General features: G+C 44.8%; 1 protein-coding gene and 1 long non-coding RNA gene across 6 annotated transcripts in view; one reads left to right on the plus strand and one right to left on the minus strand.

Moving 5' to 3' along the window:
* LOC137350467 (uncharacterized) overlaps positions 1–13,020 on the plus strand; it is a 40,674-nt gene extending 27,654 nt beyond the window's left edge. For all 5 annotated transcript variants that reach the window (XR_010969432.1, XR_010969435.1, XR_010969433.1 and 2 more), the window contains 2 exons: positions 6,218–6,425; positions 12,832–13,020. This is a non-coding gene — a long non-coding RNA (uncharacterized lncRNA). The remainder of the gene's footprint in view (positions 1–6,217; positions 6,426–12,831) is intronic.
* The window catches only part of LOC137350578 (nuclear receptor ROR-alpha A), a 1,041,882-nt gene that overhangs the window by 461,105 nt on the left and 564,898 nt on the right, over positions 1–15,879 (minus strand). The gene's annotated exons all lie outside the window — the stretch shown is intronic.

Raw genomic sequence — 15,879 nt, forward strand, 5'->3', positions numbered from 1 at the left:
AGAGCAAATTCTGGCATCCTTCCTAAAGTGTGGTGCCAGAATTGGACACAATGGGCTGGATTTTATGATCCCCCCTTGAGGCGGAGTCTGAGGCGGGGGAGCCCATAGAATGGGGGCAGAGGGCCCGTCGCTGCCCTGTCGCCAAGCGATATCCTGGGGGCGGAATAGGCCGATGATGTCCTTCCCACCCAGAGGCCCTTAAGTGACCTATTAAAAGCCACTTAAGGGCCTCTACCCCCAGCCATTGTGATCTAAACAGCGGTGGCGGTCGGGGGGGGGGCGTGGGGGGTGGGGAGGGATGATGGGCCTCTGCAATGCGAGGAGAACACCTTGTAAAATGAGGTGCCCTCCCTCTAGGCTCTGGGGAGGGGGGGCCCTCTTCCATGGACAATCTGTGGCCCATGGAGGGCCCTGGTCGGGAAACAATGCACCTCCCAGGAACCGTCTCCCCCTGGACTTTATGACCACTCCCCATCTCACCTTGCTGGGCCCTTGTAGCCTGGCCCCAGTAACCCCGCCTCACTTACCTAAGGTCCGGGGTTGTAGCGCTGGGCCTGAGTCCAAGGCCTCTGCAGTACCGGCAATGGCCACCGTTAGCAGTGGCATTGCCGATGCTGCTGAGCTGCTGGCCCTGTGATTTTGTATGTAACGCCAGTGTTTGTAGCTAGAATAAGCAACATTGAACAGAGGAAACTGGTTTATGCCATCAGTAGGCTATTTTCAAAGGAGATTCTGTAGCAGGAAATTAGCAGCACTTCAGGAGAAAAAGGTCAAATTTAGGTTATCACATTGATTTAAAGATAAATTTGCACATGATCTGGCACCTTTTTTTTAGCACAGTGAATTAAAACTATTTATGAGGTACTATGTACAAGAATTAAGCTCAACAAATCAACAAATTCAATGTAATCATCAGAACAGGACCTGAAACATTAACCCTGCTTCTCTCTCCACAGATGCTGCCGGACCTGCTGAGTATTTCCAGCATTTCTTGTTTTTGTTTCAGATCTCCAGCATTTGCATTATTTTGCTTTTATTACTATTAGTGTCCTTGCTCCTAAAATAAGCTTGAATTTTACAGCCTTCCCGAAAACGCATAAATGGGTGCAATTAGCCGAAAATCGCCATGGTGAATAATCTGATTGGGGCATGGCCTGTTTTGTGGGCAGGCCCGGCTTCTAACATGATGCTTCTTAAACTAACACAAAAAAAAATTGCAGAAAGTCAATTTGCATTGAAAGTAATTTGTGCCTAAAATTCTGCGATTTTTTTGTACTGGTCAGGTTGATTTCAGTCGAATTGCGCTGAAAACAACAGCACAACCTAGTAGAACTCCATCACCAAGAGAGCTTTAACTTTGGATGCCCCTTTTTCCACCTCATGGGAATGTGTCTCATCTGTACCTGAAATATTTCCTCTTTGAAAGTTTTCCATTGCTCATTTACTGTTTACCAATCCATCTAGGCCAGATCCCTTTGCAACCCAACACTTTCATCACATTTTATTTTTCCTCGTCCTTATCCATAACTAGTCTAAACCTGATGACATCGTGATCTCCTGTCGAGGATGAAGGTTCTGTTCTGCCTCACTTTCATCAATCAAGTGATGACCTGGGAATTAACAGGCCACAGTCTCTTAAACACTGAAGTTAAATGGCATCAGTGTGGCTCAGTGGTAGCACTCTAACCATTCAGACAGAAGGTTGTGGGTTCAAAGCCCCACTCCAGGACTTGAGCACAAAACCTAGGCTGACACTCCAGTGCAGTACTGAGGGTTTGCTGCACTGTCAGAGGTGTCACCTTTCAGATAAGATGCTAAACTGAGGCTCTGTCGGGTAAACGTAAGACATCCCAAATACAATATTTGAACAAAAGTAGGGATTTCGCCCTGTTCCCAGACAATATTTATTCTTCAATCAATATCACTAAAACAGACTATCTGGCCAATATCTCATTGATGTTTGTGACCCTGTTGTGTACAAATTGGCTGCCGCATTTCCTATATTACAACAGTGACTACACTTCAAAATTACTTCATCGGCTGTAAACTGCTTTGGGATATCCCAAGATCATGAATGCCACTACAGAAATGCAAGCTCCTTCTTTCTTTCCACCAGTTTACTGTAATGAGAAGCCTTTTATGTTGTCTGATGCAACATAAATGAGATGCGCAGAGTTCAGTTAATTGAAGATCTCAAACAGGTTTATTAACAGCTAATGAGTATATAAAGTGTAGAGCTAACTATTTACATGACCTGCCTCTTGATGTTACAGTTACAGAGTGACTCTGGCTCCGAGTCACATGACTACATCCAGGTACTTGGCTCATTAGCATACTAAGATCTTAAAGATATATTACTCTTAACGGCAATCACACAACATCCCCCTTCTTTCCAAAGATAAGTCTCATATGCTAAAATCAAAAACATACAAAATTAGATATCAAAATTATTTACATAGGTATAGAGATGATGAACTTTACAAGTATAGAGGCTCAAAAGTCCATAAATCGTCTAGGTGGTTTGACAACTCTGTTGCTGTTCTTTCTGAAGCTTCTCCCTCTCTGCATTCAGTTTCTGTTGCTCTGCCTTCAGCCTGTTACTTTTCTCAAGATGACCGCTTTTAGGGCTTTGTCATTCTTGGAAAGTTCCGTCACCTCATCTCGAAGAGCTAACAGACAATGCTTCAACTCATTTCTCCTCTGCCTCTTCAGGACATTGCATGTCCTTCACTTCTCCTCATCCTCCATGTCTGAAGGCTTGGGGCTCAAGTTCAAAGACTTGTTGCAGGAAGAGTACTTGGTCTCATGGAGGTACCTGTCCATTCTGACTTGTTGTGTTGCTGGCGGTTCTCTGGAGAGCAGAAGTAAAGTCATTGTTATGCTGTTGCTGAGTTTCCAGACTGCACCGATTGATGCTGGTCAGAGTCTGTCAGCGGATTCCGGTCCTTGGAGATTTCTCCTTGGCAATGCTTTCGTGGATAGTTATGATGCTGAGGTCCTTACACGCTGGTAGGCCTGCCACTGCTGGTTCGCTCGTGTCTACAAGGTAGAACGCTTGTGGTTTCCATGCCGACCTGCCATAGCTGTATTGCAGTGTTAGTGTCACTGCAAAGGATGGGTGACTCATTATATGCAGATAGCTTGGCTGTTGTCGGTTGTATCATTGACTTCCAATGACTCCGGTATATATCTTTGAGGATTCAGACTGGTAGGATATTTGCACAAGCGCCGGTATCAAACTTGACTTTGAGTGTATGCTTGCCAGCTTTGTTTGGGCACATGATGTTGATAGTGGCGAAAGCTTCCAGTTGCTTGACTTCATCAACATGGTTGTTGATCAGGTTCACAATGTGGAATGCTTGCTCATCTTCTGACTGAGACTTGTTCCTACTTGAGTCTTATCTCAGGTCTGTTTGGCTGTGGACCTCGTGTACCAGCTTGCATTTATGCAGGTCTCTGATGCTTTCCTTGCTGCTATTGCAGTGTTGCTAGTGGCTCACGTCCTACTGTGGCTTCTGTCTGCATCTTTTGAGTCAGAATACCTGCATAGGCGGGTCCAGTGTCCTTTTGCACCGCATGCCTTGCAAAGATCTTGAAATGCATGACAATATTGCCATGCATGGAACAGACTGCACTTACCACACAGCTTGCTTGCTCTTTTTGACCTGGTTACGGTGCCAATACTGTTGGTTGCACCTAGTGCTTGCAGGTCCTGTTGTCCAGCTACAATGGCTTCGTATTTCCTGCCATCTTCCAGCAGTGCAACAATGCTGTGCCCTTTCTTTTCACCCAGGAGGTCTTTCTGGAATGCTTCAATGGGTGTTGATACAATCACCAGCTCCATTATTCGTTCTGACAGTTCAGTTCTGAGAAATCGCATTCGTTGCCCTTACTGTGGCATCTGCTGATGAACTGGTCTATTGATTCCTGTGGCTGTTGCCTGTAGGACATCAATTCTAGGCAGTGAATTCACAAATTCACTCTTAATCTGAGCTGATCTTCCAGCACTTTCCATATCTTTGAGGGACCTTTCTGGTCCTCATTAGACAAGCCTGAGGTATTGATTCTATGCAATCCCTTATTTCAATTGCTAATAGCATTTTTACAGCCTGTTTTTCTGGTTCTTCAATTTCTTGGTCCGAAAGCATAATTGCATTCTCTGTTGGAACAGTTTGAACTCAGATAGGATATCCAAGGCTTTCCAGTTCAAGCTGGGAAAATTGGTATCCATGTTCCTGCTGTTCTTTTCCTTTAACCTTGCTTTAAGAACCTGCTTCTGTAACTACTGCTTCCCTTTAAAAAAATGTTGTCTAAACTGGCTGCTTTGATTGACAGCAGCAGGTGTTTAGCAATGTTTGTTTATCTAGTTTCTAGCCTCTAGTCTGTCTGTTTACAGTTTGCGATAGGCAATTCTTCATGCTTGAGTGATTTTATGAGTTTTTTAAACTCTAGCTGAGTGAAAGCTCTTCAGCATTCAAGTGATTTAATGGGTTTCTTTTCATAGCTTCAGCTGCGAGCTGAGTAAATGGAGGATTTTTGTGCTTTTTGCTGTCTGGCGCCTCCTATAATGATGCGGACCTGATTAGCCTGGGGGAGTCTTTGAAAACAATTGATCAGCCTGAGATAGGGATTGGTTTTTCCCAGTTTTCTATTTTTACTGAGCCTTTTAAAAAAAAATCAACTTTGCAAGCACTCCAAAGCCTTTTTAAAAAAAAATTGGGATCCTGTACTGACATCAGACTGACTCACTTGATTTGCAGCCTGTCATTCAGTGTTCTGTCTTCTTCTACAGCTTGGGGCAAGTTCTTTTTTTCCTCACTGTCTGAGCCAGTATTTTTTTGAACTTTCTCTCTCTTAGCTATAGGTAGTTTTTAAAGCTGTTTTCCTGTGGTCTTCAGTCTTGGATATTTTTCTTCTCACCAGAGCTGCTCATAAGAAGCTTTTTATGTTGTTTGATGTAACATAAATGAGATGCATGGAGTTCAGTTGATTGAAGATCTCAAACAGGTGGGTAATGCCTGGGGTCTCCCTGCAGCAAGTCGACACCAATTTCTTTTTTAAAGAAAGCAGGGCAGTGCAGTCTTCATCCCCAAAACTACCTTCTATCTATACTGACAAGTTGAATCTTCTGAGGAACCTGACAATGAGTTAAAGCTGTTGACATTAATTCTTCAGGTTACAGATTTTCCCTGTGGTTCTAAAAGTAATTTCTGATTTTTTCACCTTGACAAGTTCTTCTAACTATACTGCATTTAAATGCTCATCCTAAGACAAATATAGAAATGGGATGTAAAATAACACCTTGCGCTTAAAAGCCAATTGCTAGGTTGGCACAGTTTCAGTGTGACCCTGATATTAGTTTCCCCAGTGGACAACAAAGGCTGACTTCCTTCAAATTGCAAATTCAGTGTCCTGGGATGATGACAGCTTCAAATGGAGCTATCGAGTGAGTAAAGTACTTGAAACAGCTGGAGGGGGAGGGGTGAGCAAAATACTTTAAACAGCTGGAATTGGGGGGGTGTTGTTGAGTAAAGTACTTTAAACATCTGGAGCAGGATGTTCCTTCCAGGAGTGGGAAATGGACGTCAGGGGAAAACAGCCACCAGCCCCTATTTGAATGAGAGAGCCCCCTTAGTTGGCTTGGAGATGGGTCTGCCGACTAATTAGCGGCCGCGGGGCAGGAATGGAGGCAGGACTGTGCACGTGTAGGCCCTATTTAAGCAGACAACAGCAGCCATTTCATTGCATTACCTGGATCTCTCAGGAGAGGCAAAGGGCTGGAACCTGGGGCAGTGCAGTCCCTCGATTCACAAATGTGGACCTGGAGGTCATCTTCAACGCCGTAAAGGAGAGGAGGGAGGTCCTTTTGTCAGAGGGTGACAGAAGGAGGCCACCCTCCCAGACCAAGTAGGACTGGATGGAAGTAGCTGAAACAGTCAGCAGACGTAGTATGTGCAGAAAATTTGTCCAGTGTAGGACGAGGTTCAATTACCTTTTCACTCTGGCAAGGTGAGCGCAATGCTGGGAAAGGCCTCTGGATATTCACCCTCCGGACAAACCAGCTGAGGAGCCTGAGGGCGTATGCTGCTCCTGAACCCAGGGCCCTCAGAATGGCTCACAGCCTTAGTGCTGCTGAGCACCGACCAGCAAATAGGAGCAGCTGGCATTGGCCATAGGGGCTGGGAGTGCCTTATCTGACTGTCTTTTGTCCTTGCAGGAGAAGTGGGATCATAATTCCCCCGAGAGGGCCCAGAAGGAAGGAGGGATTCCTCTGTTACCAATGGAGGAGGGAGCCATCGACAGGGTCGTTGACGAAGAGCAAGCCAGGAAAAGGTGAAATGGGCATCCCTGGTGGAGATGGTAATTCGAATGGAGTGCATTGCACTCCACCCCGTCTGACAGCATACCGAGACTGAGGTGCATTGGTAAGCTTCAGCACATTGTTACAATAGTTTCTTCTTATTGAAAGCTTAGAATGCCGTGTCTTTTAAAAACTGAGAAAAAGGAATTTTCTCTGTGAATATTGAATGCTGAAACTTGGCGTTTGAACTGAGTGAAACACAGACTGCAAGGCACCTGTTTCTACGCAATTTAGGGGAATGACAGGTCAGGATTTATGATTGTCACATGGTCTTAGTTTCACTTTGCATTGTGAAAGACCAGTAAGCTGGACAAGCAGCAAGCTTTAACCTGCCTGCAGCAAGTGAAAAAGACCTCTCTCTGAAAAGGAAGACTTGCATCTCTTGTAAAGAAATCCTACATTTGAGGTGTGGCTGTGGTCTGCCTGGAGAGAGGAAAAGATCCCTGGAGAGAGGAGAAGACCCAGGAAAAGAGGAGCTGCTACTCTCGATTCTCGGTTCGATTCCGGGTATTGCCTGTGTGGAGTTTGCAAGTTCTCCCTGTGTCTGCGTGGGTTTCCTCCGGGTGCTCCGGTTTCCTCCCACAAGCCAAAAGACTTGCAGGTTGATAGGTAAATTGGCCATTATAAATTGTCACTAGTATAGGTAGGTGGTAGGGAAATATTGGAACAGGTGGGGATGTTTGCGAGGAATATGGGATTAGTGTAGGATTAGTATAAATGGGTGGTTGATGTTCGGCACAGACTCGGTGGGCCGAAGGGCCTGTTTCAGTGCTGTATCTCTAATCTAAAGACTGCTTTGCAGAGAGGAAGCCCCTGCATTCGAAAGGTGGCAGATTCCTATTGCCTCTAGTCTCAAAGAATCCCTGCCTCAAGAGTGATTCCAATTGGCTCTTGTGTTTTGGGAGATCCTGAAATCTCAAGAAAGCTTTTTTTTTATTCATTCATGGGATGTCGGCGTCGCTGGCCAGGCCAGAATTTATTGCCCATCCCTAATTGCCCTTGAGAAGGTGTTGGTGAGCTGCCGTCTTGAACCGCTGCAGTCCATTTGGGGTAGGTATACCCACAGTGCTGCTAGGAAGGGAGTTCCAGGATTTTGACCCAGCGACAGTGAAGGAATGACGATATAGTTCCAAGTCAGGATGGTGTGTGACTTGGAGGGGAACTTGCAGGTGGTGGTGTTCCCATGTATTTGCTGCCCTTGTCCTTCTAGTTGGTAGTGGTCGCGGGTTTGGAAGGTGCTGTCGAAGGAGCCTTGGTGCATTGCTGCAGTGCATCTTGTAGATGGTACATACTGCTGCCACTGTGCTTCGGTAGTGGAGGGAGTGAATGTTTGTAGATGGGGTGCCAATCAGGCGGGCTGCTTTGTCCTGGATGGTGGGTCTAGCTTCTTGAGTGTTTTTGGAGCTGCACCCATCCAGGCAAGTGGAGAGTATTCCATTACACTCCTGACTTGTGCATTGTAGATGGTGGACAGGCTTTGGGGAGTCAGGAGGTGAGTTACTCACTGTAGGGTTCCTAGCCTCTGACCTACTCTTGTAGCCACGGTATTTATATGGCTACTCCAGTTCAGTTTCTGGTCAATGGTAGCCCCTAGGATGTTGATAGTGGGGGATTCAGCGATGGTAATGCCGTTGAATGTCAAGGGGAGATGGTTAGATTCTCTTGTTGGAGATGATCATTGCCTGGCACTTGTGTGGCGCGAATGTGACTTGCCACTTATCAGCCCAAGTCTGGATATTGTCCAGGTCTTGCTGCATTTCTACACGGACTGCTTCAGTATCTGAGGAGTCACGAATGGTGCTGAACATTGTGCAATCATCAGCGAACATCCCCACTTCTGACCTTATGATTGAAGGAAGGTCATTGATGAAGCAGCTGAAGATGGTTGGGCCCAGGACACTACCCTGAGGAACTCCTGCAGTGATGTCCTGGAGCTCAGATGATTGACCTCCAAGAACCACAACCATCTTCCTTTGCGCTAGGTATGACTCCAGCCAGCGGAGGGTTTTCCCTCTGATTCTCATTGACCTCAGTTTTGCTAGGGCTCCTTGATGCCATACGCAGTCAAATGCTGCCTTGATGTCAAGGGCAGTCACTCTCACCTCACCTCTTGAGTTCAGCTCTTTTGTCCATGTTTGAACCAAGGCTGTAATGAGGTCAGGAGCTGAGTGGCCCTGGCGGAACCCAAACTGAGCATGACTGAGCAGGTTATTGCTAAGCAAGTGCCGCTTGATGGCACTGTTGATGACACCTTCTATCACTTTACTGATGATTGAGAGTAGGCTGATGGGGCAGTAATTGGCCGGTTTGGACTTGTCCTGCTTTTTGTGTACAGGACATACCTGGGCAAGTTTTCACATTGCAGAGTAGATGCCAGTGTTGTAGCTGTACTGGAACAGCTTGGCTAGGGGCGCAGCAAGTTCTGGAGCACAGGTCTTCAGTACTATTGCCGGAATATTGTCAGGGCCCATAGCTTTTGCAGTATCCAGTGCCTTCAGTCGTTTCTTGATATCACGCGGAGTGAATCGAATTGGCTGAAGACTGGCATCTGTGATGCTGGAGACTTCAGGAGGAGGCCGAGATGGATCATCAACTCAGCACTTCTGGCTGAAGATTGTTGCAAATGCTTCAGCCTTATGTTTCACACTGATGTGCTGGGCTCCCCCATCATTGAGGATGGGGATACTTGTGGAGCCACCTCCTCCAGTTAGTTGTTTAATTGTCCACCACCATTCACGGCTGGATGTGGCAGGACTGCAGAGTTTAGATCTGATCTGTTGGTTATGGGATCACTTAGCTCTGTGTATCGCATGCTGCTTATGCAGTTTGGCACGCAGATAGTCCTGTGTTGTAGCTTCACCAGGTTGACACCTCATTTTGAGGTATGCCTGGTGCTGCTCCTGGCATGCCCTCCTGCACTCTTCATTGAACCAGTGTTGGTCTCCTGGCTTGATGGTAATGGTAGAGTGGGGGATATGCCGGGCCATGAGGTTATAGATTGGGGTTGAGTACAATTCTGCTGCTGCTGATGTCCCACAGCGTCTCATGGATGTCCAGTCTGTTGCTAGACTACTTCTTCAAAACCCAAGCAGACCAGTTGCTACACTGTTTGCTGAAAGACTGGTGTGGCGCCTGCTGCAGACAAATTGCCCTTAATGCCTATCCGTCACAGACTGTTCAACAACCTCGTCTGGAGAGACTTAGAGTGGCATCCAACTATTCGACTCTGGGACACCTCACCATACCAGAAACATCCTACCAGAACGGGATAACCCCAATCATTTTTTTCCTTTTTATTCCTACGAAACAACTGTATATATTAACGATTTGGATGGTCCATAGCCTTGCAGGTTACAGCAATGCAGGAGGGTTTCTGCCTCCAGCACCATTGTTGGCAGTGAATTCCAGACACCCACCACCCTCTGGGTGAAAAAGTTTTTCCTCACGTCCCCTCTAATCCTTCTACCAAACATGTTAAATCTGTGCCCCCGGTAATTGTCCTCTCCACTGGGGGAAACTGGCCCTTCCTGTCTACTCTATCTAGGCCGCTCATAATTTTGTACACCTCAATTAAGTCACCCCTCAGCCTCCTCTGTTCTAAGGAAAATAACCCTAGCCAATCCAATCTTTTCTCATAGCTGCAACTTTCAAGCCTGGCGACATTCTGTAAATCTCCTCTGTACTCTCTCCAGAATAATTATGTTCTTCCTGTAATGTGGCGACCAGAACTGTACGCAATACTCCAGCTGTGGTCTAACCAGCCTTTTATACAGTTCCAGCATTATGTCCCTGCTTTTGTATTCTATACCTCAGCCAATAAAGGAAAGCATTCCATATGCCTTCTTCGCCACTCTATCTACCTGTCCTGCCACCTTCAGGGACCTGTGGACATGCACTCCAAGGTCTCTCATTTCTTCTACCCCTTTCAATACCCTCCCGTTTATTGTGTATTCCCTTGCTTAGTTTGCCCTCCCCAAATACATTACCTCACACTTCTCTGGATTGAATTCCATTTGCTACTTTTCCGCCCACTCAACCAAAGCGTTGATATCATTCTGGAGTCTCCAGCCATCCTCTTCACTATCAACTACATGGCCAATTTTTGTGTCATCAGCAAATTTCCCAATCTTACCTCCCAGGTTTAATTCCAAATCATTAATATATACCACAAATAGCAAGGGACCCAACTGGAACGCCACTGGAAAACGCATTCCATTCACAAAAACATCCATTGACTACTACCCTTTGTTTCCTGTCACTGAGCCAATTTTGGATCCAACCTTCCACATTTCCCTGTATCCCATGGGCTTTCATTTTTCTGACCAGTCTGCCATGCGGGACCTTGTCAAATGCCTTACTAAAATCCATGTAGACCACATCCACTGCACTACCATCATCAATCCTCCTTGTTACTTCCTCAAAAAACTCAATCAAGTTTGTAAGACATGACCTTCCCTTAACAAATCCATGCTGACTATTCCTGATTAATCTGTGCCTTTCTAAGAAGCAGTTTATCCTATCTCTCAGAATTGATTCTAATAATTTACCCACCACTGAGGTCAGACTGACCGGCCTATAATTATTTGGTCTATCCCTCGCACACTTTTTAAACAATGGTATAACGTTCGCAGACCTCCTATCCACTGGCACCTCGCCCGTATCCAGTGAGGATTTGAAGATGATCCTCAGCGCATCCACTGTTTCCTCCTTGGCTTCCTTTAACAACCTGGGATGCAATTCACACGGCCCTGGTGATTTATCCACCTTCAAGGATGTCAGACCCTCTGGTACCTCCTCTCTCATTATGCTTATCATATCTAATATGTCACACTCCTCTTTTACTACAATGTCTGCATAATCCCCCTCCTTTGTGAAGACAGAGACTACAAAACTCATTAAGAACCCTGCCCACATCTTCTGCATCCACGTATAAGTTCCCTATTACATCTCTGATAGGCCCTACCCTTTCCTTAGTTATCTTCTTGCTCTTAATGTACTGGTAAAACATCTTTGGGTTTACCTTGATTTTACCTGCCAATAATTTTTCATTTTCACTCTTTGCTTTTCTAATTTCCTTTTGTACTTCACCCCTGCACTTCCGATACTCCTCTAGGCTTTCTGAAGTATTGTTTTTTGTGATCGTCATAAGCTTTCTTTTTCTGCTTTAACTTACCTTGTATGCTTCTGGACAACCGGGGGCTCTAGATTTGGCAGTACCACCCTTTATATTTGTGGGGATATGCCTGCACTGTGTCTGTAGAATCTCACTTTTGAATGCCTCCCACTGATTTACTATTCATTTTCCTTCAAGTAGCTGTATCCAGTCCACTTACGCCAGATCACCTCTCAGTTTCGTAAGATTTGCCTTCCCCCAATTTTGAACTTTTACTCCTGTTTTATCTTTGTCCTTTTCCATGATTATGCTAAAATTAACTGTATTATGGTCACTATCTCCAAAATGGTCACCCACTGCTACTTCATCCACTTGCCCAGCTTCATTACCGAAGACTAAATCTGGAATTGCGCCCTCTTTCGTTGAGCTTGTTATGTGCTGGCTATAAAGGCTCTCTTGAATGCAGTTCAAGAATTTTGTGCACTCTGTGCCCTTCACACTGTTTGTATCCCAGTTGATATTAGGGTTGTTGAAATCCCCAACTATTATTACCCTATAGTTTTTGCACTCAGAGATTTTCCTACATATTTGTTCTTCTATCTCCCTCTCACTATTTGGGGGTCTATAATACACTCCTAGTAGTGTGGCTGGCCTGTTTTTATTTCTGAGCTTAATCTGTATGGTCTCATTTGATGATTCATTTTGCATATCATCCCTCCTCACAGCTGTTATTGATTCCTTAACTAATAATGCTACATCCCCTCCTTTTTTATCCCCCTTTCTATCCCGCCTGAAAACTCTATATCTAGGGATGCTGAGCTGCCATTCTTGCCCCTCTTTAAACCAAGTTTCTGTTATAGCAATGATATCGTATTGCCATGTGTCTATCTGTGCCCTCAGCTCATCGGCTTTATTTACTATCCTCCTTGCATTTAAATAAAGACCTTTTAACACTGCCAAATCCCTGTGCTGCACAATTTTTAACCTTTGCTTCTTCTGTCTTTCAGAGTCACTCACTAATTTTCTGCCTCCCATTCCCCATCCTGAAATTGTCCTATCTGAAACTGCCCTCAGGTTCCCAAGTTTTAAAATAATCTTTTCACATGTAGAGTTATTATGATTGTTTAAGACTTAGTTTATTAATAACTAGTTAATTTTGTTGCTGTTTAAAGGAACCTGGCTTGGTGTGCTTTATTCTGGGGGACAAATAGAGTGTTTAATTTGGCTAAACGTTATTTGATATGCTATGACCTGTGGAGTAGTGGAACTGAATTAACAGTACCTTGGTTGTAACAATATGTAGAGGCTTCTGCTCCTCAGGATTAGTTCTCATGATATCTTCTTGTATCTCCCACAGATGCAGAAGTCAAGGAACTTAGACTATCTCCCTCACCATCATCGGGCACAAGTGGAGCACCACGTAGAAGTGGCCACGAGTGGGGGCCACTCCGTCAGGCAGAGCACTGAGTGGGTCACTGGGGTCTCTTTCACTTGTAAATGTACACTTTTTGTCTTTTGGAGCACCACGTAAATACTGACACTTGAAGACAGATGTGTGAGCCTCCTTTTATTAATGGTGGTAGAGAAGAGGGATGAAGCGGTCCGTAAACAGTGACATTGAAATCTCTGGGCAGATGTGCATCCTTCATTGGCAGTAAGAGTTATGCTGCTCCAAGCTGCACCTTCAATGGAAGTGTTGTCACAAGCAGCTCAAAGTGAGTTCCAGGCTATGCCATTCCTCCTGGTTCAGAGGGGTTCAGCTGAAATGAGCCTGAATCAGATGATCCCTGATGTTTTTGGTGTTATCTCTCCTGGTTGTCTTCTGGTTCCCGTTAGTTAGAAACAATCACACTTTGGACTTGAAAAAGTTGGAGCTCTTTGTTTATTTCATATAGCCCGCCATGCTGCTTGGTGGGAACTGCTTGTAGACTGGTGTTATGTTATGCATCACATGACTCCCAGTGCAGCTGTGAAAATGGCACACTGGAACACACTTACACATAACAATTAGCTCCTAGCTAATTAATTCCTAGCTCTTTACGACTGATGTAACAATATATAACTCTTTCTTTAAAAACATAGCGCCTCTAGATGAATATAACTGCTCCAATTGTGAACTTTTTATTCACGGTATTGCTTAGGTAGTAAGATGTTGTGCCTCCGTGTTGTAGATTTGGCATTCATTGCTCTCAGTGGTGAATTGGTATGCTGCACAGGTAATGTTGTGCCTGTTGCTCCTAGTGCCGTAGGAGTCGTGCTTGCTGTTGCTAATGTGTCATTTGCTGCTGACGCTGTCGATGTCCTGCTGGATAGTGAGGTTTCTGGTGCTGTTGATGATCTTTGCTGTTTTTCCAGCTCAGCTGTAGGTCAAATATGGACCCTGTTCCTTCTCATTTTCTTACTGGTTTTAGTCTCAATGATGTATAACCTGGGAGTCTCAGCTTCAACAACTTTTGCTGGGCTCCAGATTTTCATGATTGGATCCTGTATATGTACAGTTTGTCCTTTCAACAGCTCAGGTAGAGATTTAGCAGGCTTGTTTAATTATTTATCTCCTCTTACCTGTGTTTCAGTGAGTTGTTGTCTCACTTGGAGGATGTATTCTGCTTGGCAGAGTTGTCTTATACTTTCTTCCATTCATTAGCTCTGCAGGTGATTTCATGTCAGTGCCTTGAGAGGTGTGGATCTGAATGACAATAAGGCATGGTTTGGGTCTTCCTTCTTCTCTCAGCATTTTGCAAGGGTTCTTTTGACTATCTGGAAGTGTCCCCGTGGGTAATGTGGTGATGAGGTGATGGCGTTGAACCCATAATGTTCAGCAAAGTCCTTAAATTCTCTGGAGGTGCATTATGTGCTATTGTCACATATAAATTTTTCAGGAACCCCTTATTCTGCAAACAAAACTCATACTGCTGAGAGGATTGTTGTAGCTCTCAAGTCTTTCACCTTCTGGATAAAAGGAAACTTTGAGTAGTAGTCTTCGACTATGAGATACCATTCTTGATTGTGTGTGAATAAATCAGCTCCTGCAGTATGCTATGGTCTGGGTGGAACTTCAGTAGCTATCATCTCCTCTTACTACAGTGTGTTTCTGTGCTTCTGGCATACACTGCATGTAGATACAATATTATTGATGTCTTTGTATATGCCTATCCAGTACACAGCTGATAAGGCTCTGAGTTTACACTTCTCCATTCCCATGTGGCCTTCATGTAGCTTCTGGAGAGGTTTTACTTGCATTTTTCTGGGTATGATTATTCTGGATGCAGCTAGCAGAACACCATCTTCTAGTGAGATGTTATCTCTGGTAGACCAGTACTGTCATATTACTGGCTATGTTTGCTGTATCTTATCAGTACATCCCTGGATTACTTGCTGAGATAGCATCTGAAACTCCTCATCTTTGCTGGTCTCATCGCTAATTTTCCTCTGTTTCGGTGGTGTTACATTCACCAGGTGATGAAACTATACACCTCGATCTTCTATCTTGTGTTTCTCCTGTGGTGACAGCTAAGATAGGATATCTGTCAGCACCATTTCTCTTCATTGCTTGTATTTCAGAGTCAAATCGTAACTCTGAAGCCTCAAGAGTAATCTCTGCAGGTTTGCTGGTGCTTTACATGGATTTTGCTTGTCGATCTGCTCCAGTGGAGAATGATCCACCATGAACTTTCTCCCATAGAGATATGTATGGAACTTCTCTCTTCCTATGTTGGCATATGTGGTCTCAGCTGAGATTAGGGCTTTGGATGCAAATCCTATTCGCTTTCCCTCTTGCACCAAGGCAGCTCCCAGTCTTTTTGCAGAAGCATCAACTTGCAGCGTGACAAGTTTCATTCTGTCATAGTAGGACAGACTTGTCTCCTTATATACTACCTTTTTGAGTTTGTTGAAACTCCTGTCATGTGACTCTGACCACTGGTACTCTACATTTTGTTTTAATTCATTTCATGGGATGTGGGTTTCGCTGGCAAGGCCAGCATTTGTTGCCCATCTCTAATTGCCCTTGACAACTGAATGGCTTGCTAGCTCATTTATTTATTTTATTTATTTTTTATTTTATTTTTTATTTAGAGATACAGCACTGAAACAGGCCCTTCGGCCCACCGAGTCTGTGCCGACCAACAACCACCCATTTATACTAACCCGACAGTAATCCCATATTCCCTACCACCTACCTACACTAGGGGCAATTTACGACAGCCAATTTACCTATCACCTGCAAGTCTTTTAGATGTGGGAGGAAACCGGAGCACCCGGCGAGAACCCACGCAGATACAGGGAGAACTTGCAAACTCCACACACTTCAATTTCAGAGGGCAATTAAGGGTCAACCACATTGCCATGGCTCTGGAGTCAAATGCAGGCTAGAACAGGCAAGGATGGCAGATTTCCTTCCCTAAAC

This window comes from Heterodontus francisci, chromosome 35 (genome assembly GCF_036365525.1).
Source record: "Heterodontus francisci isolate sHetFra1 chromosome 35, sHetFra1.hap1, whole genome shotgun sequence".
Lineage (NCBI taxonomy): Eukaryota > Metazoa > Chordata > Chondrichthyes > Heterodontiformes > Heterodontidae > Heterodontus > Heterodontus francisci.